We start from the raw sequence: 13,259 nt of genomic DNA, 5'->3' as shown, positions 1-13,259 counted from the left end.
CTCCAGCGGTGGGGGCGGGCGGTACAAAGGCCCCGCCCCTTTTCTGCCTCCTCCTTTGCGTCCCAGAAGATGGCTGCAGAGGCTCCGTGGAAGCACCCCAACCTAGAGAGGCTGGTCACCTGCCGCCACTGCCTGGGTCCAGCATACCAGGGGTATGCGCACGGCGAAGAGTGGAAGGTCTGAACGGGCTGGCCTAGTCCGAGGGGCTGGAACGGGCTGGTCGCCTAGGCGTGATGCTTAGAAGAAGCCTCTGATTAAACGCGGCCCACGGGCCCCCAGGGATGCAGAAGGGCGGCGTGAGATGCTCTTGGAGCTCTGGCTCTCTGGATCGGGTGAGCAGATTCCTCCTGAAACCAGATGAAGATCGGTCTCCCCTTCCTCACTAACACCCAAGTTAAGGAATCCTGTTAAAGGAAGTTAGTTGCTAATCTAGGCTGACAGTACAGCCCAGCAGTGGTTTACTTAGTGCAAGCGCGAGAAACCAAACCAACGCTAAGAAAGAGCAGCCAGCATCCTTGACTGACAGGTTAGTCATTACTCCTCTGAATACCTAGGTGCCCTGGGGAGTTAGGCACTGGGTTACTACAATGCTAAACAAGAGCAGGGTCCCTGCAGCCTTGTAGACCCCAGCCTAATGGAAAAGATTGTCGCTAACCAACCAAAGAAGCGCGCTATTAAATAAATAATAATAATTTGAAAACGAACAGGAACTGTGGGAATCTGACCCTTATAAGGGTTCAAGATATAGTCTGGGAAAGTTTGCCTGAAAAAGTGGCACCTGAGTTGAGACCTGAAGGTTGCTGTGTACTAGAGAAGAGGAAAACAGCACATAAGGGGTCTTCCTGAAGAAGGAAGCATGATTTGTTGGAGGAACTTAAGGAAGATTGTTGTGGATAGAGCAAAGAACTGGGCAGAGATTAGAGGAAATGGAGCTAGGAGACAGAGATCATATCACTCAGTAGGCTTGGGCCCTCACGTTTTATTAAATAGTTCTTATGCTTATTGTTATGGTTTGGATCTGAAACACTCCCTGAAAAGCTTGGGGAAAGTGTTGGAAGCAGGGTCTCCAACACTGTTTCAGAAGTGGGGCTTTTAGGCAATGATTAGGGCTCTGACTTCATCAGCAGATTAATACATTTGCTAGATTAATTGATTGATAGCTGAATGGTCTACTGGGTAGTAATTATAGACAAATGGGACATGGCCATATCTGTCCTGGACCCTTTCTCTCTCTTTATCTCCCTCCCTCCCCTCCTCCCTCACTCCCTCCCCCTCTCCCCCTTCCCTTTTCCCCTGCCTGAGCAGAGCAGCTCTCTTCTGCCATGCCCTTCCACCAAAATGTTCTGCCTCACTCAGGCCCAGAGCAATGGAGTTCAAGGACCATGGACTGAACCTTGGAAACCATGAACCAAAATAATCTTTTTCTCCTCTGAATTGTTCTTCTCAGGTACTTTGGTCACTGTGGGGAAAAGCTGAGTAAAACACTCATCATTGCCACTGCATTCTTATATCTCTCCTCTACTTTATATATATATATATATATATATATATATATATATATATATATATATATATATTTTAAGTGCTGGTGATGACTCATGAAATTATTTCTATGATCCACTCATGGTTCATGATGTGTAGTTTGGAAAGAATATTATAAATCATGTGGAGGGTTTTGATCTTTTCAATGATGGTTATACAATCACATTTGCTTTCTAAGACTAGTAGATTAGAGTGATCCAGAATGAATGAAAAAACAATTGCAATAATCCAGATGAGAGATGGTAACTTGGACTAGGGTGCTGATGATAAAGATAGAGCCAGAGATAGTGCCAGCTTCCTCTACTGACATCTTATTATCTAATCTTACTGCTTGGGAAGCTGAGGACCAGAGTGTGTTGACACTTGCCTGGTGAGATAAATGTTGAGTCCTGAATAAATTTAGAGTAGGTCTCTGATTCCCAAGTATGGCCTTTCCTTTAAGTCTAATCTGGAGGTTGAGAACATTCTTTGAAATTTAACAAATTTGTTACAAATTCCAGGGCCTGGAAATGTTGATTAGATTTAGTCCCTGAAATGAAACCTAAATTTGTATATCAATTTAAGAAAAAAGACACATTTACTGTGTTGTCACAGAAAAGGCTAAAGTTAGTGCCTCTTTGATTTGGGGTGATGACCCTGGGTATCTGGTAGTAGTATCTCGGTCGAGTCATCTCATCCTTGTAGGCCTCAGTCAGATTCCTCTCATGGAAGTGATGCCTCTCCTGCAATGCTTGAAGGCTTATAGGTTTTACAGTATCAATCCTACAGAACTGTATAAAACAATTCAATAACTAGGAGTCAATTGCTGTCTTCTCTATGCTCTTTAACTGTGAGTCTATTGTGGTACTTATCATGTTAAGACAATAATGATTCCTATGTGTGTCTTTTCCACTAGATGTATACTCATGAGGGAAAGGCAGTGTCTCCTTAATATCTGGATCATAGAAGCTGCCACAAAGTCCCAAATAATAGAGGTCAAATACACGATTATATTGTACTTCAACTAACAGATACATTATAACACTATAATTGTTGGCCCATATGACTGAAGTATCTGTGGGACTTTAATTCACTATTTCTCAAAAATTTCTTGATTCCTGCCTCTTTATAATAAGCATAAGAATCTCTGTCCCTACCTGCCACCTTCTATGGCAGATTTGAGTTTCTCCAGTCCCCATCAGTGGCTGAACACATACACACAGAACATGTGCCCATCCCACTAATGAGTTTGCCTAGTTTATCTTCTAGTTTACAGTACAAGACAAAGAGATTCTTTTTGTGTAATTGCCTCCCAAGGATAAAATTATATTAAAATTTTTAACTTACTTTTGCAAATTACAAATATCTTAACCCCCAATATCTGGAACAAACTATGCAGGCGGACACCTTGATCTAATTAAAATATCTCCTGGCTGCTCATTCCAGGGGACCTTGTTCTTAGCAGCATCTTCATGTGTGATACACCTAATGACCATCATAAAGTCACTGCTATCTGTTGGGTCACCTAGAGTCCCTTTTCTTTTCTGATGATTCTTCCCACAAAGGAGGAAGTTTCAAACAGATCCTCTTAGGTCTCTACACTCACACCCAATCAATCCTTTGTTAATAGCCTTCAACAAAGGCCTAAAGAGGAAAAGTCATGGCTGCTGTGGAATAAAATGAGTTGGGTGTGTACTTCTGCGGTTTGGTTGGTTCTAAACACTTCTTGCCTCCTGCCCCAACATGATACCACATTGATGAAACCGTCCTCATCTCTCCTGCCTGGGTTTTATCCCATGATGCCTTCTACTCCATCCTCCAGCTGAGGTGACTTTCTAACATAAATCTGCCATATTATGCTTACACCTGCAGTCACTCTCCTTAGACTTGGGATGAGGTTAGTCCTCTCTGGCTGACCTCAAGACCACTGAGATCTGCCCCTCCTTCTGTTGGGCCTCATCTCTTCCCACCTTGTCCCAAACCCTAAGCAGCATTCAACTTCCTGCAGTTCCACAAACATGCAGTACTCTCTTGCTTTTGAGCCTTTGCATCATAAACTACTCCCCTTGGCCTTTCCTGACAAGCCTACCCTCACATCACACCCCTCCTGCCCTATGTTCCATTAAGAGCCCCTTCTAATTGTACCTATCTAGCCCAGTATTTTCCCTGTATCATAATGATTACCTTCTCCTTTGGCATAAATACTATGCCTCTATCAAAGCATGCTGCAGCAGAAAAAGAGAGAAAAGAATCCTTCCTCTATGAAACTTTATTTCTTCATTGCTCTAGTTGATTCATTCATTTTCAAAATGTTTTTTTAAATGTCTACCAAGAGCCAGCAACTGTGCTCAGTGTTGGGTCTTCAAGGGCAGCAAAGCTTAACCTGGCTCCTGTTCTCATGGCACTCATGCCAGCACATCTCAGTTCACAGAAGTTCAGTGATCCTCTGCAAGCTGCTCTGCCGTGGACCAGAGAAGTGCAATAGCAATGCAGGGGGACCTTCTCACAGCTGGCAAAGATTATATAACATTGACTTAATAATGCTCCATTCCACAGCAAGATTGATACACATCTTGGTCTCACAGAACTCGAGGTGTGGCAGAAAAGATAGACAAGCAATTGCAATACAGTGTGAGAAATGCTTTGATAAGGGAACACCAGGAAATAAAGCAATCCTGTTATGCTGCAGAGAAGGATCACCCTAGGCTAATCTGGGGAGGATCAGATCAGGAAAGACAATGGGAATCGTGGGAAATGATAATTGTGAGACATGTTGGAACATAGCTTGTAAACTAGAATAATAATTTCTAGGCCCCTGGGGCCATGTCTTTGACTCTTCTCTCAGTGGAGTCTCTGGCACTCATAAGGAATTCACAAACAATGAGGAAGTTAGCCCAATTTGGCTGAGGAGGAGAGGTGAGGAAGCTGAGTAGTAGTGCTTATTTGGATTAAAATTCCTGATATATTTTCCTAATAATGACCAAATCTAAGACCTGCGTGGTTCACCCCACAGGTGAAAGGCAGAATGTGGTTTACTGAGCCAAGAAGGTTCTCAATGTATGAGCAAGAGGAGGTTGTATCATGCTTTCCTGAAATTGACAGCAGAGCTGTCTTCATTCTAGCAAAATTAGACCTTAGATGATGTTTAAAAGTAACATACTAGTTGTTGTTTTATGAGTACAGAGATTCAGATTTGTAAGATGAAAAAGTTCTTGAGATACGTTTCACAATAATGTAAATGTATTTAACACTTAAAAATAATAAAGATGGTGAATTTATGTTAAGTGCTTTTTACCACACTTAGAATGGATGAAAAAAAAGAAAAATATTAGACAATTTCAGATCTCATGGAAGATGCACACATGAACACATACACACACATCAACCCCCACCACATAAGCCTTCAGTGAAAGACTGGCCTACAGACAACTGAGCCCATCTCTGATGGACAATTAACATTTTAAAAGGTAAATAATATTAAATTTGTTGCAGTTTGGAAACGGCTATAAATTTGCTAAGACAAACTCTCAGGAGGACTTCCTTTCACTGGCATCACCCATGTGCTTGTTCATTTTTCCCCAAAGTACAAAATGAGGTGGAGGTTCTGATGCAGCAAGATGACCCAAATTGCCACCTTCTCCAGATGTGGCTGGACTGCCTGGCTGGACTGACCTGCCTAATCCCTGTTAATATTATGCAGTATTTTTGAAGAAAGCAGTCTGCTCAGTAGGTGAAAGAGGCCCAGCCTCTGCCCCATCTTTAAAGCAGAAGATTTCCCCTCTCAGTGCTGATGGGGATAGAGGAGAAAACTGTTCATTCAACAAATATTGAGTGAACTCTTTTGGACCAGGCTTGGTGCTAATTATTATGGACACAGAGTGAATAAAACATGGTTTTAGGCCCCTTGGAATCCACAATATAAGCTTTCTACCAGGTCATTTCTGTTTTCAACACAGAACTATAAACATTTATTTCAGAAACCTATCAGCCTAAGTATCTATTTCATTCTAATTATGAGTTTAAAACAATTGCTGTTTTATTTTTATCTCTAAAATAAAAAGGAAAACATTCAGTCCTATCTCTAAATCTGTATGTGTCTATCTTATTCTGCACATGATAACATGAGAGAAATGCAAGGGAACTGTAAAAGCATAGACGAATGGGGGAAAAAAAAAGCGTATTTCTGGGTATTAGAAGGTATTGGTTTAAGTATGACCTCTGCCACTTACAAGCTTTTTAAGCTCTCCAGAGAGATAACCAGTGTGAAGCACCTGACTTACAGCAAAACTCAATAAATGCTAGTTCTTTCTTCCCCCTCTATAAGTAGATCACTAGACTTTTACTTAAGGTTGGGGGGAGGCGACAATGAAAAACTGGAACTTTGTAAGCCAAGTATTTTAGGGTTCTGGTTTTTATTTCCATAAAGGTTACACTCAGTTTGCAAAATGGCTGGCTGAGGGATTTAATCTGATGATTCAATTGCAAATCAAGAGAGAATTTTTATGGCATAGGATCTTTCTAATACAACCCCTTGAGACCAAAAGATTTTTGATCCATTGACTTTAGCCAAGTTTCAGGCAGTTTTCCAATGTGTTAGTGCTGGGATTGCCAAGGGCAGAAGGTACTCATTAAGAACCATATCTGCAGCATGTGGCTATGAGCAGAAAGCATCAGAGACAGACATTCTCTACTAAGGCAAGCAACCTTAACTTCTACAAGGGTTCAGGCAACTAAAATCTGAGGAAAAATAAAACACATTGGCAGAACTTAAGAAACAAATTACCTCTCAAACATAAGAGCATTCTGATAATAAGGGAAGAGGAAAGAAAGTCCCAGGTGTTGATAATGTACCCGAAAGGTTCATAGTTTGTAACTTCCCTCCTCTGATTTTTCCAAGAAGGCTATAGTGAGAAAAATGGAAAAGAACAGAAAGAACCCTGACATTGGCCTTGTCTGCCGAAGTATCCACTGATCCCCTAGGCTTGCTATGTGGTTTCCCTGGTCCTAACTTTGGCAACCAGTGGTGACTAGATGGCCTGGGTATTGTTGCTTATGTCCACATGAAGATGTCATCACTTGGTTCTGTGTACCCCTCATCCCTCCCCACAAGAGCTCTGCCTACATTTCCATGAGAGCTATACTATGTATTTAATTCTTGGGTCTCACGACCCAAACATGTAGCATGAACCAGACAGAGTCCCTTACAGCAAGTTCTCGATTTCTGCTATTAAAGTCACTGGAACTGAGGATGTAGCCTCGAGGTAGAGTGCTTGCTTTGCATGCATGAGGCCCTCGGTTCAATCCCTAACACCACAAAAAAAAAAAAAAAAAAAAGTAAGTCACTGGGCATTTGAGGCCTTTGTCTTTGGATTATTACTCTGTTCTGCATGTACCCTGGACCCAACAATGAGGGCATCTGTTCCAAATCTAATATTAGCAACACACACAAGTCACGTCATCTTGTATAAAGAGAATATTGAAGGAGAAACATTTAGTCACTTGCAGAGTCATGGCAGCATTAAACAAGGAGCTCTGTCAAATGCTGGGGCTGTTATGCAGGGGAGGGGAAGCTATAGGAGAGGGAGAAGATTGAATAATATAAACCTTCCTTTCTTTCCTTCTATTTTGCTATCCCAGGAAATTGTAACATATCTGCCTAACTCCTATAATGTCTGGCATCAGGTGAGGCAGAGAAGTCCACTGTGACCCTAGGGCACACAGAGGACTTAGATGGTATAGAGGAAACAGCCATATTTGGGCCTGTGTATATGGAAGATTTGCCTTTGGCCAAGAGTATATCAAAATAACAAATCCAGAGAAAGTCACTGGAATTAAAAACCTTTGGTTACATGACTCAGAAGACATGATACTCAGGTATCTTACCTTTTCTACCAATACCAAAGGTAAAGCAAGATCACTAAGCTTAGTCGCCATAACTCAAGAAACTTTTCCAACCCAAATGGGCAGTTTAGAATACCAGGCATGCCTCAGAGGTCCATAGTGTGCTCTGACCTCAGGAAATGTTTTATTTGGCCAGCAAAGCTGTTATGTTTTTTTTTTTAATTGACTGACAACATTGAAAAACATGAAGGGTCTTCATAAAATTCCAGATTTCCGGCTTCTCTTTAAAATGTAGAATGACCCTGCCTCCCACCCATGTCCCCAAGAGTCCTTAGCTTTATGACCTGGCATGAACAACTGTCTAGACAGCAGCATTCACTCAGATAACTTCCCTGAGCCTACTGGGAACATGAATTTTCTACCAGGGGTCAAGGGCTTGACATAAGAGGTCAGGGAGAGATCTCCCATCAGGTTTTCTCCAACAGCTTCTGGGTACCATGAACATGAACCATGGGTAGGAGAGGAAGAAGCAAGGAGAAGGACATCATTTCCAGGGAAACACAAATTTCCTTCACAGAAAAGACAAGTCCCTTCAGCACAGTAAATTCAGAGAGAGACACAAAGCCAACCAACACAGCCTGGATGCTGAGAACTGCAACAAAGAGAAACAGAAATGCTGGACAAAAAGCCTTGTCACGTATCCTGTTGGCTGGCAAGAAGACTGGGGAATGTTGGGGGTGGGTCAGGAAGAATGTGTCCTCCTTGTGTTCCTTCCTATTTCTACTTTCTTTGGGCCTTAAAAGAAGCAAAACAAACCAGAACTCTCACTGGCAGTTGCTGAAATAAATAAACTCCCATGCACCCCTAACTCCTCCCAGCCAAATGCTCTCTATGGGTGGCTCTCAGCCTTGACTGCACATTAGTGTCACCCAGGGACCTTTTAAGCTTTTGTGCTCCAGCCAATTAAGATGGAATTTCTGGGGCAGGGCAGGGTTGAGGAGCCCAGGCATTGTCTCCAAGCCAAGGCTGAGAACCAATGTTAGAAGTGCTTCTCAAATTTAAACTTACTCATGACTCACCTGGGGATCTAGTCTAAAAGGCAGATTCTGAGCCTTTTCATTCCAACAAGTTTTTGAAGTTGATGCCAGACAGAGGGATTCCAGCCCATGATTTGAATGACAAGGAGCCAGAGCCCTCTGCTTTGTCAATGTCTTTTCAAATTCTCCAGTAGGAAAGAAGGTAGGTCTGTTACCACCAAGTCTGAAAGTAAGAATGATAGTAATAATAACATTGATACTCAAACAGTAAAAATAAAAACTAATAATAATAATAAACCATCAATAATAGATAGACTTTGTTGTTTCTTTCCTGCCACACACTGTATTAAAGAACACTTTTTTAAAAAATGTTCAACAAGAAGATGCAAAATAACAGTTTGTCCTTGTTACTGAGGAAAAAAAATAAACCTTCTACTTTCACTTGCTCTTTGTTGACTTAAAAAATCACTAATTATGGAGATCATACATTACTAGTCTCCCACTAGCTTTGCTGTAGATAACACCTCTGCCATGTGGGTTATGATGATAGTGGTTGCCTAGGTTACTCTTCAGGGACCTGAAGGCCACTTTTACTGAAAAAACTGACTCTTCATTTAGACCTACAGATGTCTGATGGATGACTGGAATGGGATGAAAACACTTATCATCTCTGTTCTCATTTTGTGTCTGTCCACTTTGTTGCCTTAACCTTTGGGTCAGATGCCACTCGGCTCTGTATGTAGAGATGTTGATCATTTGAAGAAATGTTTTGTCCAAAACTATAGCATCTCTGTCTATCCAAAATTAGACATAAATATTTCTTATCTTTATTAGCCTGTCTCTATTCCTCATTATTTTTAGTGTGACTCTGGAAAGACCCTCAAAACCTTATGTGTTGAAGGCTTACTCCCCAATGCTGCTGTGTTCAGAAGTGGGGTTTTTGGGAAGTGATTGCATCAGGAGGGCTCTGACATCATCAGGGGATTAACCCATTGATGGGTTTGTAAATGATTGATTATTGGGAGATGATGGGAACTGTAGGAGGTAAGGCCTCGTTGGAAAAAGTATGTCACTGGGGGTGTTCCCTGGAAGGATACCTCTTGTGCCCAGCCGCCTCTTCTCTCTCTTTGCTTCCCAGCTGCCATGAGGTGACCATCTCTGCTTCACTACACCTCCCTGTCAAGAAGATCTTGGATCATGGTGGCAGTCCATGGCACACCCCCCCGATAGTGGTGGGGCCATGGACTGCCACTATGATCCAAGATAAATCTCCTCTTTCCCATCAAGTTCCAATTTTTAATTCTGTGAAATTGATACAGGTGCATTAAAATCATACTTTACAGCTGGAATCTAAAATTGGAAATCATGATCTAAAGCGTATATTATTGCCTTAATATTACATTAATGATTAAAATATTAATATTATTTTAATTATGTTGTTATTATATAATTATATTACACAATTATATAATATACTTAAATTGTTATAGGTGTTTTACATCTGAGACAATGGGGCACAATCAGTCGAGTTGGTTTTCTCAGGTATTTAGCCAAAATGATGGAAACTGACTAACCTCTCTTACATCTGTAATCTATTCCTTTCCTAGATCTACGTAACCTGTCAACCTTCTGGAATTGAAAAGCTGAAATGTGAACACCTCTTCCCACTTCTGCATTCTTTGGTCGTAAATAAAACCTTCCTTTCTCCCCAACTCTTGTATCTTGCACATTGGTTTTTCCATGGGATGAACTTCTAAACTCATGTTCAGATTATTGAGAATCTTTGGTAACATTCTTACCTTGAGCTGGTTATTGCTCAAAGTGCTTTACTTATATTAGCTTATTTAATCTTCATAACCACCCTTGTTGTGGACACTGCTATTTTAGTTCATTTCCACTTTTGGTAAAAGGAAGCTGAAACACACAGAGATGAAGCAGCTTGCCAAGACCACACATTTATAAGAACAGAACTGGGGTTTAAATAGAGAATATGTGCCAGTAACCACTCTGCTATAGTCTCTCCAGGAAGCTGGAGCCTCAGAGTTGTGAGTCAGTTGCCTGATAAGTGGTAGACCTGGGGTTCAGAATCTCCATTGGCCTTACTATATCGATGGAGCTCTTGGGAGAGAAAATGAGTGAGGTACAGAAAGTGTTAACCAGGCCCATTGTGGACACTCACAATGTAGTGACTGTGTTTCTTGATCCCTTTACCCTCCTTGTTTTTACCTGTCTCCAAGGGTATCTGGTATGAACTTTAGACAAATAGTTTGGAGAATGTCTTGATCAGCTCAGGCCTCAATCACAACTTACCATACACTGAATAACTTACACAGCATTCATTTTCCACAGTTCTGGAGGCTGGAAAGTTGGGATCAAGGTACCATCATGGTCAAGGTCTTAATAAAGGAAACTTAAGGACAAGTCATTCTCTTCCTGTAGCCTCAGGTAGCATAGAGATAAATTACTCTCCTGTCTCTTCTTTTAAGAGCATTAATGCCTTCATGACCTCCCCAAAGCCCCACCTGAAAATGTCATGACACTGGGAATGAGGGCTTCAACACAAGAATTTTGGTAGGAAAGGTTCAGTCCATGGAAGAGAAATGAGTAGAGACAAGAGAGAATGGAACACAGGAAATGGAATTTAAATGATGCCACTCACTAAAAGGAGCCCAGGAATGTCCACAGCACAGATGGAAGATTTGATAGTAAGTAGTACCCTATCCATTTCCTAGAGTAAATCATTCAATGCATCCAATCAAGGCCAACCCCCAGGTCCCTGGTGGCTTATCCTATGCCTGACATTACTCCTAAGAAAAGTGGGTCTATTTTCAGTCACGATTGGGAAAAAAGGGGACTGAGAGGGCTACCAAGAGCTCAGAAACAGATTGACAAAGGTCCAAGGGCCTGTGTGTCTTTGGCCTTAGGTTGAGGCTGACTGCTCCTGACAGAAGACACATTTCTGGTGAAACTGCCTAATTGCTTGTCTGTGACTCCATCCAAGGAGACTCTGAGCTCCATACTTAGCCTCTAGGGTACTGCCTGGCTTAACAGTAACTGTTGGGTGAATGAATGAAAGGCTGGTGTTGCAATGTGAGAAATGGTTTATTCTCTGGCTCTACAATTTATTTTAACCTCTTGCTTAGAACTGTATATCTTATTTCAAAAGATAGTTAATGTGGAAGCAATAATTTATTTGTCATAAGTGTTTCTTACAAAGCTGGCCCTTTTTTCCTTTGTGTTGATGATTTCAAGTCATTCATTCAATCAACAATACTCATTAAGCCCTCACTGTACAGAAAAAAGTAAGAAAAACAATAACCAGTTGTATTAATTAGATTTAATAAATGAGATCAACTGTAGATAAAATAAAGTACTAGAATGCCAGAGGGCCATATACAAGTCCCGTCAAGTTGCTGTCCTCCCAAGAGAAGCAAGATAAGGTTGCTTCGTTCCTAAGGAGTAAGTTTCAGATGGGAAACTTACTCATCCAATCCTTGACAATCACCAGGAATGCTCACTGAGATGATTTCCAATTTCTAATTCTAATACTTTCCCAAATTTTATCCTTATATGGAGCCTCAGTTTCCCTGTGTGTAGTTTTACCCTCCAAATCCATAGCCAGTTCTATTCTCGCACCTGATCGCTCTGTAGCTGTTTTTCCAGGCAATTTTTTTAACATTCTCTTTTTTTTGTTTTATGATTTAGCTTTTACATTTAGTCTGTGATCCACTTTTTACATAATGAATCAGCTTTATTGAGATATACTTCATATACCATAAATGTTACTCTTTTAAAATATAGAATTCAATTGTTTTAGTATGTTCACAAAGTATATGATCTAATTTTAGAACATTTTTATCATCCTAAAAGTAAACCCCTGAGGCTAGGATGTAGCTCATTGGTAGATCTCCTGTCTGGCATGACCAAGTCCCTTTTTCCAGGCAATTCTTGCCACCGGCTCCCTGGGGGATAAGTGTCTCCTTCCTTCCTTCACACTAGCTTCATAGCCCTCTATGGTCTTCAGATATGAAACTCGGTGAATTTCTGACATGTCAACTACATGTCCTTGATTTGGGGTTGCTCATAGGCAGCCTATGTGACTGCAAACATAGTGAAATCCTCTGTGTCTAGTAGAGTGCAGTCTAATGCAATGCCAGTATGAACTACCTACTGTGAATCCTGATACAGCAGGAAAACAACAACAACAACAACAACAACAACAGTTCTTAGCCAGGCACAATGGCACAGGCCTATAATCCCAGCAACTCAGGAGGCTGAGGTAGGAAGATCGCAATTCTGAGGTAAGATTCAGCAACTTAGCAAAACTCTATCTCAAAATTTAAAATAAAATAAAATAAAAAGGGCTAGGAGCTCAGTAGTAGATCATCTCTGGGTCAATCCTCAGTAATCTCTCCTCCAAACAGTGCTGCTATAGTAGGATTTATAACTGTCAAGAAAGACCGTCATTTCCAGGGTTAGTTGTATATTACATGTACTTTCAAAGACTCTGTGGCTCCCAAGTTCTTCCACTCCAGCTTACCTAAAACACCAACTACTCCAACCACTCAGTAATGTTCTGGAGAAGTTTGCCCAGAGCAAGATGTTTCTTCCTGTCTGGCCCTATCCAGACCTCTGCCTTGACTCCCAATCCCTCACCCTTCATGCCAGCCTCTTTGCTAATCTGCAAGCACATTGTTCCTACTTCAAGGCGTTTGTACCTGTCCTTCTTCCCATAAACATGCTCCACTTCCACATCCACATGGTTCACTTGAAGACCACATCCCAAAGATGTCATCCCTGACCACCCAACCAAATATGGCAGCCCCTGTCACTCTCTAACCTTTTACTGTGCTTTATTTT

At 41.4% G+C, this 13,259-nt stretch overlaps 1 long non-coding RNA gene across 1 annotated transcript; it reads left to right on the top strand.

Moving 5' to 3' along the window:
• Positions 1 to 10,111, top strand: LOC144377166 (uncharacterized). The gene is made up of 2 exons (XR_013437846.1): positions 1 to 332; positions 10,007 to 10,111. It is a non-coding gene; the product is annotated as an uncharacterized LOC144377166 (long non-coding RNA).
• Positions 10,112 to 13,259: the final 3,148 nt, after the last annotated feature.

Source organism: Ictidomys tridecemlineatus, chromosome 4, assembly GCF_052094955.1.
Source record: "Ictidomys tridecemlineatus isolate mIctTri1 chromosome 4, mIctTri1.hap1, whole genome shotgun sequence".
Lineage (NCBI taxonomy): Eukaryota > Metazoa > Chordata > Mammalia > Rodentia > Sciuridae > Ictidomys > Ictidomys tridecemlineatus.
This window is presented reverse-complemented; position numbering and strand designations above follow the sequence as displayed.